Consider the following 16845-nt stretch of genomic DNA (forward strand, 5'->3'; position numbering starts at 1 on the left):
ATCTCACCACAACCAAAGCACGGATCCTCAGTTCTAACCTTTAGCTTCTTTGGTTTTGGTTCCGCCTTTGCCTTTCCCTTGAACCCCTTCTTGACTTGCCCCTTGCCAACGGTAACCCTTTCCTTTGGTTCCGGGTGATGCCTTTTCTTTGAGCCACCCTCATTGATCGCAAGAACGGGTAAAACCTTTTTACCCATGCCAGCTTCGGCTGTCTTAAGCATTGCGTGAAGCTCACCAATGCTTTTGTCCCATCCGTTCATGTTGTAGTTCATGACGAATGTCTCAAACCTTTTAGTTAAGCCATTTAGGATCAAATCCGTGACTAACTCTTTTGAGACGGGACAGTTAAGTCATTCAAGCCGATCAATGTGGCTCTTCATCTTAAGTACAAAAGATGAAACAGATTGGGTTTCTTCCATATGACACGCATGAAACGCTCGAACCGTTTCGAATCGCTCAACCCGAGCTTGAGTAATGAACATTTCCTTAAGCTGGGTAATCATGTCATACGCCCCATGATTCTCGAAATCCTTTTGGATCTCGGGAATCATTGTTCCCAACATGAGGCAAGAAACTTGCACCGAATCCTCGTTGTATTTCAGCCAATCCGCATAGGCATCCAAGTTGTTGACATCGGGTTCATCGGGAATAGGATCGTCTAATATATAAGACTTCTTTTCTTGCTTGAGAACAATTCTCAAGTTTCGATACCAATCCATGAAGTTGTTAAAGTTTAGACAATCCTTATCCAGAATGGATCTTAGTGATAGATTATGCACGTGTGGGATAATTGCGTTCGGTGCGTTGTTTGTGGCCATCTAAAAGAATTTTAACAAAGTTCAAATTAGTATTTTCGATATTAATAAAATTTTAATCTTTAATACCCTTTAATGTCTCCAAGACAATTATTGATTAAAATCTAGAACCCAACGTTTCATTCAAATAGTAGTTAGGTGACCTTTATCCTACTATTCGAATTAACAAGGTAGTCAACGTTTGACAATTGCAACCCTTTGCAAATTCTAGTTTTATGGGATCGGTTAAACATCATATGTTTAGTTGGTATGTTAAATCCCATCAACACCTTTGAACGCCATGTTAATGTGATCCTATAGTCATGGTTTCAAATCAAGTCGTCCTACTTATACACACGTGTGAGTTTACTCATACAAGTGGTTAGGTGATCCTAATGCCAAAAGTACTTGTAAAATCACCTTAAGATCACAAGTTTTCTTAAAAGTGCTTAGGTGATCCTAACCCACTATCAAGTCTACAAGTGACTAAGTGTCGTATAAAAGGATGGTGTTTAACTTGTTTTTAAAAGGGATTTTAGTTTTCTAAATTCTAGATTGGAAAACTATTTATTGTACCTTTCATTTGCATGCATTCAAATGTATGGTACTTAGTTGAAAAACCCATTTTCAAAATTCCTTTTAATAAAACCCATTTTATTATGAAATCATTAGCTATTAATAAAACCAATTTTTATTACCTAACGATTTCTAAGGAACCAATTTTATGCTAGTTGATTTTAAGTTGTTAAGCAAACCATATTGCAAATAATAAGTAAATCAACCATGCAAGCATAAAATATACACAACCACAAGTTCATAACCATAGCCTCCTAATGTTGACCACACTTGTTGACCGAAGACAAGTGTGTCAAAAAGTCTCTCCTAAGGGACCCAAAAGAACATGCACTTGTGTCGGTGAACTCCCACTTGATTCCGCATCCATATGCTCCAAGTGTTTACTCCCGGTGTTGTGGTCTTCATCATTTTATTTGGGCTTCCATCCATGCATCTTCTTTTACAAAATATATCCTAATACATTTTTCTAGTAAAAGAAATACATCTAATCTACTTATTATTACAAGCCATATGAATGAATAAATAGATTACAAACCCAAATAAATATTACAACCAAATCGAATGAACAAACAACTGTGACAATCGTCAATTTCAGGTTAACTCCGTTAACTCCGTTAACTCAACTCCGTCAATTCAAACTTAAAGATCACTGAATCTATAACGCACACCTCATTACATTTAAACTAGGGTTTAAATGACGCTTAACACTTACTACATGTGTAGTCTTTCGGGAATTGCACCGAAACGCAAACGAGTTGACGCAAACGATTGGTGAATAAACGAAAAACGTCAAAACAATAATTATGTGATAATTATGTGTTAGACTTATGTGTTATGTGATAACATGGTATAAACGTTAACTCAATGTGCTAGAACTAGTTATTTAAGCTAGAAAAGTAACATTTGGAAGTTGAGGGACTAAAGTGTAACATGTTATTATAAATAATAACATAAACTAAAACCCTAACACTCTTTCTCTCCCTCCCAAACCCGACGGCAGCTCTATGCCCCCCCCCCCCCTTGCGATCGGCCTCATATACACACATACAATCAAGATTGTTCAAGTTTGATTGAAGATTAAGGTGTTAGGAAGGTATAAACAACTATCCTATGCATCCTCTATGCTTAATTTCGATTTTAATGGGTTAATTATAAACCCTAGGTCTGATTTTTATATGTGATGGTGTTCATGTGTCTTGTTTTGATTGAAAGATGTATTGATTGTTGAATTGATAGCTAGTATTGGTGCTATTGCATGTTAATTGTTGTGTCTTTGAGTTTGAGATCAAATAAAACCCTAACCATGTGTGTATGGTGTAATTGATATGCATGGATAGTGGTTATAGTGTCTAGAATGTTATATGAATGATTTGTGGTCCATAGATAGTTAATATGTTGAGTTTGGATGCAAACAGTTTCTGGACAGATTGTGTTGTTGATGTTCAATTGACTGTAACGGGGTGTAAATGTGAAAATTGGTTGAGATAATTGATACTACAGTAAACTAGGTTGAGTCTAGTTTCTAAAGAATGTAAATTTGCAATTTTTGGACGTGTAAAAGTTAACCTTTATGATTTTACAAAAACGTTGTGCAAAGCTGAGTTGTTAGACCTGCTGTTAGGTTGTTTTGTAAATGTTATATCTCATGAACTACGAGACCAATTGCGTTGGTTCCACTTCTGAAAGTTGACTTGTTGAGTTAGGAACCTAATCCAAGTGGTCTTGCAATTATTGGATTTTTCATTTAACGGGAATTTCAAATAACATTCTGTTGCGCATGAATTTGACTGTTATGAGTTTGCTGTAATGATTTGATTATTGTGAGAAACCTATGTGGAATAAAAATATAATAAAATATGTTCTGGAAACCTAAGACATATATGCTTTTGTGATGATTTTTGGTAAATTAATTGTGATGCTATGATCGGTGGGATAGACTAGTTTTTCAAGTAGAATTCTGTCGTTAAGAAACTAGTTGCTGAATTTTGTGAAAGTTGCATGAAACAACGTGATTGCTAATTTATTATCGTGTTTTGACCAAAATGCCCTTGCGGGGAATAATTGCTAATTGATTGTCATGATTTGACCAAATTGCCCTCGTGGGGAATAATTGCTAGTTAATTGTTATGTGTTGACCAAATTGCCCTTACGGGGAGTAATTGCTAGTGATGTACATTATGAATACATGACACGTAAATAATTGCTCACACATGTAACGTATCATAAATACACTTGTTAAAGTCACACACGATTCACAAACGAAACACGAAACATGTTGTGTGCATAGGTATTATGTGCCGAGTCTAGAGACTCGATAATAGTTCCGACACTTAGAAAATCTCCTTTTTGTTTTAGAACGCTAGAGAGAGTTTTTCTGTGACGCGCATCTTGGTGAATTATTTAGGGAATACTTCGCAAACAGTGAGTTCACTTACCCCTTTTAAACTGTTTTCAAACGCTTTTCACTTGGGGGAGATAACATACTCCGAAAACGCATTTAAGATTTTGTTAATATAGATTATATATCACTTGTAAAGACTAAGTGGCAAACACAATAACTAAAGTCCTTCATTCACATCGAACCGTTTAATATTGGATAATAGCGAGTCATTGTTGAGTAGTACTACTGGGTTTGATAAACCCCACCCAACGCTAAACTCGACTGGAGGTCGAGTGGGTGTAATCTTGGCTAAACACATACCATGGTCGGGATAGACCTGGTGGCAAGGCAAATGATAAACAGTCAGCTTCGGTGTCGAACACTTAGTAATACTTGTTTTATAGGCTAGCTACCTATAGATATATAATTGATTTAACACTATCTGGTAACGCAAAACGCTTAACGCAAAACGCTGAACGCAAAACGCTTAACGCAAAACGTTGAACGCAAAACGCTGAACGCAAACGCTAAACGCTTTATTTTATATAAACTTGTGAACTCACCAACCCCGTGTTGACACTTTTAGTATGTTATTCTCAGGTAGCCGAGGCGGGCGCGCGGTATAGGATCATGCATTGTTTGAAACGCTTTTGTTTATGCAACCTGATTTTAAACTGTTATTATGGGGTTTTGAGTCGTCCTGCGTGACGCAACTTTTATCTCTTGGTTTTTACGCTTCCGCACTTAATTTCATTTAAACGTTTTTATGGTTTGATTATAACTAATGATTCCGATCCTGTTAGTTCACACCCTCTGACGGTAAAACTCCGTTAGTGGATTTTGAGGGTGTGACAACAACCAACACAATCATTCAACCAAACACAAGGCCATGGCTAGGTTATGAACATCTATTACACATCCAAATATGCAATAATACAAGACCAAAATGGTTCCCCTTTTTCCCTCAAAACTTTCGGCCAAGCTTAAGCAAACCGAAAGTTTCGGGTTTTGTCCAAACAAACTAAACAATCATCCAAATGACTTGGTTTTTCAAGATTACCACATGCATGTAAAGTATAACCTTGAAAAACCATGGGGTAACCAAAACCCCTAAAATTTTCGGCCAAATGGTGAAACCCACCATAAAACCGAAAAATTTTGGGTCTAATGAAGCATGCATTCGTATAAGCGGCTCTTGATGCCATTGTTGGGTTTTAACAAGATTATCAAAGTGATAAAATCCTTATTTTACCAAAAACGCAGCGGATATAAGTTTTAAATCTTGTTAGTTTTAGTGTATAGAACCAATTCAATACATGCAAAACCCAAACCCGGATCCAAATACGAATTACACACTATCAAACACATGCATGTCACTATAAGTTCATGCATGTTAAACTACCTTTAAAGTAACCAAAGAAGTGTGACAAGGATGATGATTGAAAGGCAAGAACTTGAATATGGAAGCTCCTCAAGCTAGTATACCCCAAGCTCCAACAAGACACCACTTCTAGCTAGGATTTGAACACTTGATAACCCTTTCTTCCTTGCCTTTCTTCCTTGGCCGAAAATCCAAGAGGAAAAGAGAAAAGAGAAACCTTTGTTACTTGTGTATAATTAATTATGTGTTATGAAAGAAGGAAAGATAAAGACTTGGTTTTATTCAAAAGCATCTTTCTCTCCACCAATGATATCCATTGCATGTCTCCACTACCTCAACTTTAATAATAAAATAATATCAAGTGTAAGAGATTCCTTTACATTATTAATATTATTAATTTTGTTTTATAACATAAATATATATCCATATATATATTTATAAGATATAACAAAACTTATTACATGTTGGGTGACATGCTTAGTAACCATTATTCACATATTTTTATTTAACCAACTTAATTAACAACATGTAATGTTCTCTCATAAAACATAAATCATCCATATGATTTGTTTATTACACAAGTACATTTTTATTTAGAAACCCTTTTCCAAATAACTCAAGTGTCAATATTCATTTACTTATGATCATATCATACATAAACAAATATTCTCGGTGTTTGTCTAGCTTGTTATTGGATATGACCCGACTTGGATCAATACGTACTAGCCACATCAACTCTAATATGTGTCTTGGGCAGATCAATTCCAACAATTACAACTGGCTGGGATAAATTGAAAATGTTTTTGAATTAACCCAAACTATATTTTCTTTTTACAGTCTTGGAATAAGGCAATGGATAACAAGTTGAAGAAATTTGATAAAATTTGCTCCGAGATCAATGAGTTGGTCCGTCAATGAAAGGATAGACATCCATCAAATGAGAATATCTTTGCTAGATGTTGTGAATGGAAAAAACAGATTCACTAATAATGTGGTCCCTAAAACACAAGATTCAGATGTTGGTGTTGGTGGTCCAGTGGCTGCTCTAAAAGGTATTTGGGTTAAATTAATTATTAGTATAGTTAAAACGCTTTTAAAACACTTATGTTGTTCTTTTAAACTTATTACATATGTGTGATGCAGTTGATTCAGATGTTGGTGTTGGTGGTCCAGTGGCTGCTCAGAAAGGTATATCATATATTTACCAGCTTAATTATAATCACAGTTGAACATATTACATCTTTGGCTGTAGTAAAAAATGATGCAGGTGATGCAGGTCAAGAAAACAATGTCTCGTGCGCAGATATTGATGAAGTTATTAATACAGTGGTTGCGTGGGCAAAAGAGGGTATGTAATTATAAATAAAAACCAAAAGGGCAAATAAGCTATTTACTTATAGTTACAATTAATTTCAGTCAAATTTAATGTGAGTTGTTTTATGTTTAACAGTTGACACCGGATTGTCAACAAGTGATAGCCTCATTACACTGAACTCTACATATCTTCTGAGAGAGGTTGACGCATCCGCTAGTGTCACTGAAGATGAAGAAATACTTTCAGAGTATATATTTTTTTGTCTTGGTGACATTTGGGAGGAGGTCTACAAGTCCACTCACATAGAATCGTTCAAGGTGGTCTGTGAAAGCTTCTGTCCTGGCATTTATATAGCCGCCAATGCAATGGATGCATTCAGCTATGTAATGAACTATGAAGAAAAGAAAAAATCTGCAGCATCACCGTTCAGATTCTTTGCTTCAAGCAATGTGCTGGTACAAATTAATCTATTTTGTTTGTACTATTAGAAAACGCTGAATGAACGCTTTAATCATCTGCATTTTAATTATTATACAGACAAGTGACCATTATTCTGAGTCAAGGGGTTTCACAGACAAAGAAAGACCGGATGTGTTTTCAGACAACATCGAAAGAGAAAGTTGAATTCTATCACTCAAGGAGGTTGCAATAGTGCTCGTGCCAATTCTACAACACGATCATTTCGTTGTGGTTGCCTTCAATCTTCAAACAGGAGTGATAGACTTAATTGAAAACAGTGCAAACCAAGAAATACCAGCTGATGCAAAGTTTAAAATCTTAGTAGACAAATCAAAAGCAATTAGAGAGAATTTTGAAGAAAGATACGGAAAGACTCCTGATATACTGGTAAACATATATACCATTAACCCAAAAAACATACATACCTGTTATAAAAATTGTCAAAATACTTAAATTTCTTTCTATTTTGTGTAGAGAAACGTCATTTGCATGTATCTTAAAACAATCAAACACCCCATTGCTCAGCAAATCCAAGTAGCAACAATCAATAGATTGAAGATGACATGGAGAACAAAAAGTAATGGAATAGATTGTGGTATTTTTGCTATAAGACACATGGAGAAATATGATGGGAAGTGACCATGGCGGTGTAATCTCCAAACGGAAGGCCCTGAACAACAAAGACAGCTAAAAGGGTTGAGGTTAAAGTATTTGTGCAAAATCCTCCTCTCGGATACAAACCAACACAGAAATACTCTTATCAAGAAAGCACTGCTATTCCATGAAAATGACGACACTCGTTTAATCGGAGAAGAGTTGATTGATGAACTTAAGAAATGGCAACAACAAATTTGAATGGTTTCAAAAGTGACTGCTATGTACTTTAAGATACTTGTTATGTTATGCTATGTACATTACCACTTTAAGATAATAGTTACATGTTGAATCAATGTTTTAACACATAACCAACAAATTTTATTATTACCAAAACACACATACAAACACACCATCACAAACATACAAATTATATTACTACTAATCTCTGAGTGACACACATAAAAACACACCATGAAACACCATCAAATACTAATCTCTGAATGACATAAGAAACTTCAACTTCAATTCCATTTAGCAATTCAGTTCAAGAATTGCCTTGCCCAAAAGTTTTAACTCGTCGAGCTCTCTCTGTCCTACATCAACCATAAACAAAACATTAAGATTCTCGGATACAACTAGCGGGCATCCAAGTAAGAACTTTTGTAATGAGATCCCTGGCATCCAAGCTGTTGATAGTCTTTACAAATTCTTCAGTAAGAGTTTCCCGACAAGCTTTATCTACCTCGATTTGAGCCTCAATTCGCCTTCTGAGGGCAGCCTTGTAGGATCTGGATGATGATGATGATGAGCAATCCATTAACTAAAAATAATAATTTAAAATTATGTAGGTATATGAGTTTCACATATGTGGTGTAGGTATATATAACCAAAATGCTCACAGACGAATAGTAAATATAATAAAAAAACAAAAGGGTGTCCCACGCTTGGGAAACGCACCAATTTATCTCATGTGTTTTTGTTTAATCTAGAGATTACTTGCATTTATATCACCTGTCAGAATTAATTGATCACAATTATACGTCACCTGTCAAAAATGTCGGGAAAAATATTATGGTAATGATAGCCTACATTAAAGTTAAGCTATATTTTACTAGATCTTACTATATCTTACTACAAATCAAACTTAACTACATTATGTTTGGTTATTCAATCACACTAACAGTTTTAGAGAGATAATAAAAATGAATTCTTCTGAGAAAACCGTGAAGGCCATCGTGAAAAAAACGATGGATTTTCATAAAGACAAAGACGACTTTCTGTTGAAGAAAGTCGAAGCGATTAGGGCTACACTCGCCGCCGAAAAAACAAACACCTTCCAATCCTGTTATAACCTCATGTTGTGGGAAGACGACATTGAGTTTCGAGCAATGGTTGCTGATTATCAGCAACAACAGTCTGAATGCTACGACTACGGTGTCAACCAACATGAGTTTTAAGGAGATGGGGGCGGAGACTGTGGACAAGGCGGAGTGATGGTGATGTTAGCTTTGCTGGTCTTTGTTTTTTTGTGATGTATTAATTGTAATTAATGGTACTTTTTGTATGGCATCTTTTGATGAATGGTAAATATATATTATCTTAAAATGCTTTCTTAACATGTTTTATGTATTGTAATTAAGGGTAAATTTGTGATGCATCTTTTGATGAATGGTAAATATGGATTAATGGTTCTCATATTTCTTTGTTAAAAATGCATGTAATCAATTTGGTTAAAATATGTAATATAATTGTTCAAAAGAGTCTGTTACGCTTGCAACCCGCTACTGTAAAAAGACATATAAATATCCTAAAACGGTAATAAAAAGCATGTGTACAACAACTCCTTTCTAAACCCTCCTATATATATATACTTATATATCTAGTTTTGTTTTCAATAAAAACTCCTTTTTCACCATGGAAGAAATCACATCGAGGACCACCACATCTAGTAACAGAAGCAATCGATCTCAGGTTTATTGTTTTTGTGGAGTTGAAGCCATTCAAAGAACATAAAGCACCACCAAAAATCCAGGTCGGAGGTTCTACAATTGTGCATCTCAGGTTAGTGAAATTGCAAATAAAGTTGGAATTCATCTCAGGTTACAATTGTTGACCATAAACCCTATATTTTTTTCAACTTTTAGGGCAAAAAATGTGATTTCTTTATATGGTCTGATTGTGCTTCGTCCACAAGATCTGATGTGTGCACAAGATGTACAGACATAATTCCTATCTTAATAAGGGCAAATAAGTCATTAGAGGATCAACTTGCAAGGAGTGTAGCTTCAAGGATTGAATCAGAAAAAAAAAAGTGAAGTTATTGTATTTTATTTGCTTCTTGTTGTTTTTAGGGCTTTTAATTAGTTTTGTAATTAAAAGCTAAGAAACTTTGTTATGATTTTAGAACAGCTATTATGATGTATTTTTATGTTTCTGAACGCAATTAAAGGCTTAATGAGTAGTTTAGTTTGAGTGTTTCCGTAGTTTAGTTTGAGTGTTTCCAAAATCACAGTGTATTTACTTCATTAAAAAGAGGTTATTATAATATTTCATTAAAAAGTGGTTATTATCAAAAATCAATAAAAATATGTCCCTCCTAAGTTTCGAACCCGCGATATTAGCAATCTATGTTTAATCACAAGCGCCTCAACCGTTTGAGCTACACCCTGAGAACGTAATAGAACCTCTTCTAATATTTATATAACGAAATTTAGAAGTTTAAAATTTTCATTTTTACCCGCCAATTAATTGAGTTATCTTCTGAAAGACTCACAAATCAATTAGTATTGACCAAATAAAATCTCACAATCTCACCAAACCCTAATAAATGATCTGAAACCCTAATAAATGATCTGCTAGTGTATTTATTGAACTCTCATCAATCTCAATCCTACCAAACAGCTTCATTAATCTCAGGTGAGTACCAAATATTTTTGTTTTTAGTCAGTTACATTTATTGGCGTTAATTAGTATATATATATATATATATATATCGTTGATGACACAGATAATCAAAAAATTCTTGGAAGATGGATAAGTTTTGGATGTCAGTAGGCGACAGGTGCAGTAAATCATATAGAGATGGTGTTAAGGCATTTCTACATTTTGCAGTTCGTAATTGCAAGGAGACATCACCACCAATTTCTGTTTCATGTCCATATGTTAAGTGTGTGAACCACGTATCTCTTAGTGTAGACGAGGTAGAACATTACTTGTACAGGTTTGGAATTGATAAGAATTATACTACTTGGATAAAACATGGAGAAGCCGACACCAACATTCCAACTAATTATGTTAATAATACTGGGTTTGCCAGCACCAGCATTCCAACTAATTATGATAATAATGGGTTTGTTGACACCAACATTCCAACATATGCCTGTGAAACTGTAGAAATGGTAAATGCTACAAAAGATAATTTCAAAGGCGACAAGAAGTATCAAGAGTTTCTACAACTACTTGTTGACGCTGAGAAGCCCCTATATAAAGGATGTCTTGACTTCACCAAGTTGTCTGCATTAGTACAACTACTCAACTTGAAGAGCAAGCACGGGGTATCTCATAAGTTGGTTGATGAACTTCTGAAATTGTTGAAAAAGATGCTACCTGCAGATAAAGAAATGGTAAATAATATGTATGAGGGCAAAAGGATGATGAAGGCAATGGGCTCAGGATACGAAAAGATACATGTGTGTATCAATGACTGCATTATTTACTATAAGGATTACAAGGATTTGGAAGCATGTCCAGTTTGTAACAAGTCAAGGTGGAAGGTGGATGAGAAGACTAACAAAACTTACATAAACACGCTCGCTAAGATACTGTGGTACTTTCCCATTATTCCATGATTCAAGCGCCTCTTTCAATCAAATACCACAGCATAGAATTAACATGGCACGCCACGAGTACCAATAAACCCGGTGTTTTACGCCACCCATCAGATTCACCAGCATGGAAAGCCATAGATGACAGGTACTCCGATACCATCGGAAGAGATCCAAGAAATCTTCGTCTAGGGATTTGCACTGATGGGTCGACGTACATAGAGGCAACAGAAACCACAGTGTCTGGCCTGTTTTAGCAGTTATTTACAACCTTCCACCTTGGATGTGTATGAAAAGAAAATTCATCATGCTTTCCTTATTAATATCCGGAGTGCCAGGAAACAATATTGATGTGTTTTACAGCCTTTAACTGACGATCTAGCATCTTTATTTGAGGTCAGGGAGCCAACATATGATGCATATACACAAGAAATGTTTACACTACGTGCAGTTGTGTTATGGACGATTAATGATTACCCTACTCTTGGTACACTATGTGGTTGCCCTTACAGTGGGTTCAAAGGTTGTGTGGTGTGTCGGGGCGACACTCAGTGTGTTTGACTTTATCACACAAAAAAGCAGAGTTATGCTGCCCACAGAAGGTATTTATCACATGACCACCCTTTCAGAAAACAAACAAAGACGTTCAACGGAAAAGAGGAGATGAGAACCGCTAAAGAGCCTATGACAGGGGAAGAGATATACGACGAGGTCAAAAACATTAACAATGAACGGGGGAAAGGGATCTGAATCCCTAAGTGGGAGTAAGTGGAAAAGGGATAACACCACGCCACACCAATATTGGAAGAAGTTCAACATATGGTACCAATGGTTCAGCTATTGGAAGTATTTACCTGTCCAACATTGTATTGATTTGATGCATGTTGAAAAGAATGTGGCAGAAAGTATTGTCGGGACGTTGCTGAACATTCCCGGTAGGACAAAAAACGGATTGGCAGCTAGAAAGGATTTGGAGTTTTTAAGGATTAAAAATGAATTGCAACCGAAAGCAAAAGGCAACAATACAGAACTGCCTGCAGCATGCTTCACATTATCAGCGCAAGAAAAAGACATGTTTTTTGAAACACTGTATAAACTGAAGGATCCACTAGGGTATTTTTCTAACTTCTCTAGGTTGGTGAATCTTAAAGAAAGGAAGCTACAAGGCCTTAAATCACATGATTATCACATGCTTATGCAACAGTTTCTGCCCCTTACAATACGGTCCATCATGCCAGAACCAATGAGAAATGCTATAATCAGGCTTTGTTGTTTTTTCAAGTCAATTTGTAGTAAAGAAATCATTGTAGAAGAGCTTGATAAGATGCAGGAAGAGCAAATAGTTACACTGTGCCTGCTGGAGAAGTACTTTCCGCCATCATTTTTTGATGTCATGGTTCACTTAACCGTGCACCTTGTTAGAGAGATAAAATTATGTGGGCCACCATGCTTTCATTGGATGTATCCCTTTGAAAGGTGTATGAAGGTTATCAAAGGGCATGTGCGAAACAAAACTTATCCAGAAGGGTGCATCGCTGAGGAGAACATTGCAGAAGAAACAATCGAGTTTCTGAGCGAATACCAAAAAAACATCAAGAGTACTGTTGGTATTCCACATGATAAGCATGATGATAATGGGGAGACAATTCCTGTCACAGGCGTTAAATCAGTTGAAGTTTCTCCTAATCTTTTCAAGAGAGCACATTTCTATGTGCTGCAGAATACGCCTGAAATAGCGTTGTATATCGAGTAAGTATTACTAACATATATACTCTAAATTATATATTTATAAATATATATAGGGTGCAGTTACTGTACGCTAATGCCTTAGCGTACGGTAGTTACGCGAGACGTTCAAAGACAAAAAACAAAGCTAAATACCTAAAACGCTAAGCAAACGAACCCAAAATTAATATATACATATACATATATATATGTATGTATATATATATATATTAATTCGCAATATATTATACTCTTACTTCCAGACAACACAAGACCTCTTTGAAAAACCAAATGCCTAGTAAACGACAAGCATTGCTGGAGAAGGAGCATACTTTAAAGTTTGGTGACTGGTTACGCGACAAGGTAGATCAATTTATTAAGTCTTCTATAATTTTTAAAATTCTTTTATAGTTTCTGCAATGTAGGTGAAGAATCTAATCCTTGTAATGAAATTCAGGTTGAAAGAGAGCTAGCGGGCTCCCCAGGTTCTGTATCGGAAACCGTAAAGTGGATTGCACATGGAGCACACCACAACGTTTACAAATACGACTCGTACGACATCAACGGTTTTGAATTTCATACAAAATCTCATGATGGTAGAGTTTACCAGAACAACGGGGTTGGTGTAGAGGCGGATGACATGCACATAAAAAAAAGACGTTGTGACGTATGGACAAAACTTTTATTTTGGGGTTTTGCAAGAGATATGGGTCCTAGATTATCATACTAAAAGAATTCCGGTCTTCATGTGCCAATGGGTTGACTGTAAACATGTCAAACATGATATTCTTGGTTACACGTCGTTCGACCTAAACAAATTTGGCAACAAGGATGATCCGTTCATATTAGCCTCGCAAGCACGCCAGGTGTTTTATGTTCAAGATCAGCTGGATAGAAAAAAGCATGTTGTCCTCATGACTCCACCGAAGAATTATAGGCATTCGTATGACGAGGTCAATGAGGAATTTAGTACGGTAACTTTCCCTCATGAGGGTAATACATTGCCACTTGTACAACCAAATCAACTGCTTCGTAATGAGTCCCCGGATGATTACTGGCGGCCCGGGAAAAAGCCTACAACTATTCGTAATGGATATTGACACCGATGTCGGGGTGTCGACCCAGCAGTTGTGTTTGTTCGGCTAGTTAGATGTAAATAATGTTTAAATATAGTTGTGATACATGATATCTTCCTTCTTTACTTTGTACTTATTAATTCAAACTAAAAATATATTGGTTGTTTTTAATACTATTACTACTTATACGTACAGGCCGGTTTGTTGAATTCATTTCATCTTCTGGCTTTTTGGTCAATTGGTGTCAAGTTCAAACATACATCATGTTACATCGATAAAAGTCACAATTGACTTGTAGTGTACCATAAGATCAATAAAGTCATTACACTCATAACTGACTCGTGCTATATCAAAGTTACATTAATACAAAGAAAGCCCAAAAATGCATCATTTCTCGTCTGATGGTTTTGTTTCTTGCACAACCTCTATTTGGTTATGTTTCAACATACTTTTCAACAGCTGGTTTCCTGTAAAACATTATCAACTCATTTTATAAAAATAGACCATTATGCCCTTCTTTTCACTAACTTGCATACCAAAGTTGTACCCTCCAGACTTGAAGAAGCCTTTGAACAAATAAAATTCAGTTTTGAAAAACCGCTTCCAAACTCAATGCCGTCACCAGTAACCTTAGATTTAAGATTTGGTGACGGCATTGAGTTTTGGAAAGGATTTTATCAAAATCTAACATCTTTGGAAAGTTTATGATCTGTGGAAACCTTAGATATTTTCTGCTTGGCCAAGTTTGGAATTCACATAACATATATAGAAGTGTAATAAATTTCAGTCACCAGTTTTATTGCAGTCATTAAAGTCTCTATTGTTATATAGTTGGTTGTTGAGTGTATAACTGCATACTACCTGTCAAAATGTATATCACACGCTTTTGAATACCTGTCAGAAAATCTTTGAAATATATTTATGTAATAATAGCCTACATTCAAGTTAATTAAAATAAAAAAACTAGTTTATCTTACTAGATACGCTACAAATCAACTGAACTACAACAAATTACTGTCTCAACTACCAAAAATTAAATTTTAGGTCTATTTTGCTATTCACTCACACTAACATCTATTTTAAAGTTATTTATAAAAATCAACATCAACTACGCTTAAAAAACGCAACCAAAATATAATAATAACATTAATATATATATATATATATATATATATATATATTTATATATATATATATATATATATATATATATATATATATATATATATATATATATATTAAATAGGAGATTGATTCTCCACACAAAATTACTATTCAATTTTATAATATTTTATTAATCACTAATTCACTATCCATAATTTCATATATAAAATAATAGTTTTCATTTTCTTTATTTTACTTTTTTTTCAACTAATTAAAATATTTAACAAACCATATTATCTTTAAACACTAAAGTTGGACAATGGTCGGCTTTACATGTTTTATTTGTCGGTTAAACGATTTACTTAAACTTTGCTTTCATATTTTCGTATAGTTCGTCTTAACAATTATCGAAACTCTTATCATGATTTAAAAATATCGCGTCGCCGCATGGTTTTATATCAACGTTTCAACGTTTAATACCTCGCCTTTAAAATGTTTATTTGGCTTACTAATTTATGTTTACGAATTTGTGTTGGTATACGCTGATACTAATCGAATTTGTGTGGATGGCTGCTGTAACGTGTCGGTTTTTTTGGTTCTACATATGATAATTTGTTGTATTGACATTGACGGGTTTATTTCTTTTGTTTAGTTTCGATGTCGTAACTTGATACAGATTAACTTCGCGCTGACTTGCAACGAGTTTATAGTTTAACGTTTTTACTTATGTTTTTTCGTTTGATTTAACGGTCCCGTCCCGAAGAGCGGATCTTAAATCCTATTTTATAGTTAATAATAACATTCACATAACATATATATTAATACCAAAATATAATAACATTTACAATATATAATAATACATTTACATTAATATATAAAATTAACCAAAATACATAAATAACATTCACATAACTAACTCCTAGCATCCGATTCCATATCAGAATCTACATCGGAGTCTGGAGTCCTGCCATCAGATTCCGTATCCGAGTCTACATCCGGATTATCTTCTGGAGTATGAGAGGGCATGATCCTCTCCCACATGTCGTCCGATGTGTAGGTGGAGTCCCTAAGCCTATGGAGGCGAAGGTTCACCTGAGAATGGAATGCCCCATAAACGGACACCGCCTTGAAGTGCTCCAAGTCGTTCAACTCGATGTACGCCACCTCGATTCCCGGCACTACCATTTCAGTGCTGAAATAATCAAGAGTCGTGTACCCAAGCCACCTAACCATTCGGTTAAGTTGTTGGTACGTGAAGGTTTGAGGGTTGACATAGTCAATATACCTCACCCTTTGATTCCTCTGGACGGCGCCGGAAAAAAGTGGAATCGTATCATGAAGAATGTGGGGTCGTAGTAGATGGGGCTTGAGCACCCGATGCACGTTCGAGCCAAGCTGCAGCCATTATCGGAAATTATAATCGGAAGAAAGGTGGATTGTGATTGTGATAGTGGATTCTGATTATGGATTGTGATTGTGACCGGTATTTAAGACCATCGGAAAGCGCCGGTACATCTCCCTGACAATTTGAATTTGGCGGCACAAGAAACTGTAAAGGCAATGATGACGTCGTCACTCGTCAAATCAACGTGTGGCCATTAATGACGATTGGAC

Source organism: Bidens hawaiensis, unplaced genomic scaffold (genome assembly GCF_021521415.1).
Source record: "Bidens hawaiensis isolate Kalapana, Puna unplaced genomic scaffold, B.hawaiensis_p1.1 tig00001904_1, whole genome shotgun sequence".
In the NCBI taxonomy this organism is placed as follows: domain Eukaryota; kingdom Viridiplantae; phylum Streptophyta; class Magnoliopsida; order Asterales; family Asteraceae; genus Bidens; species Bidens hawaiensis.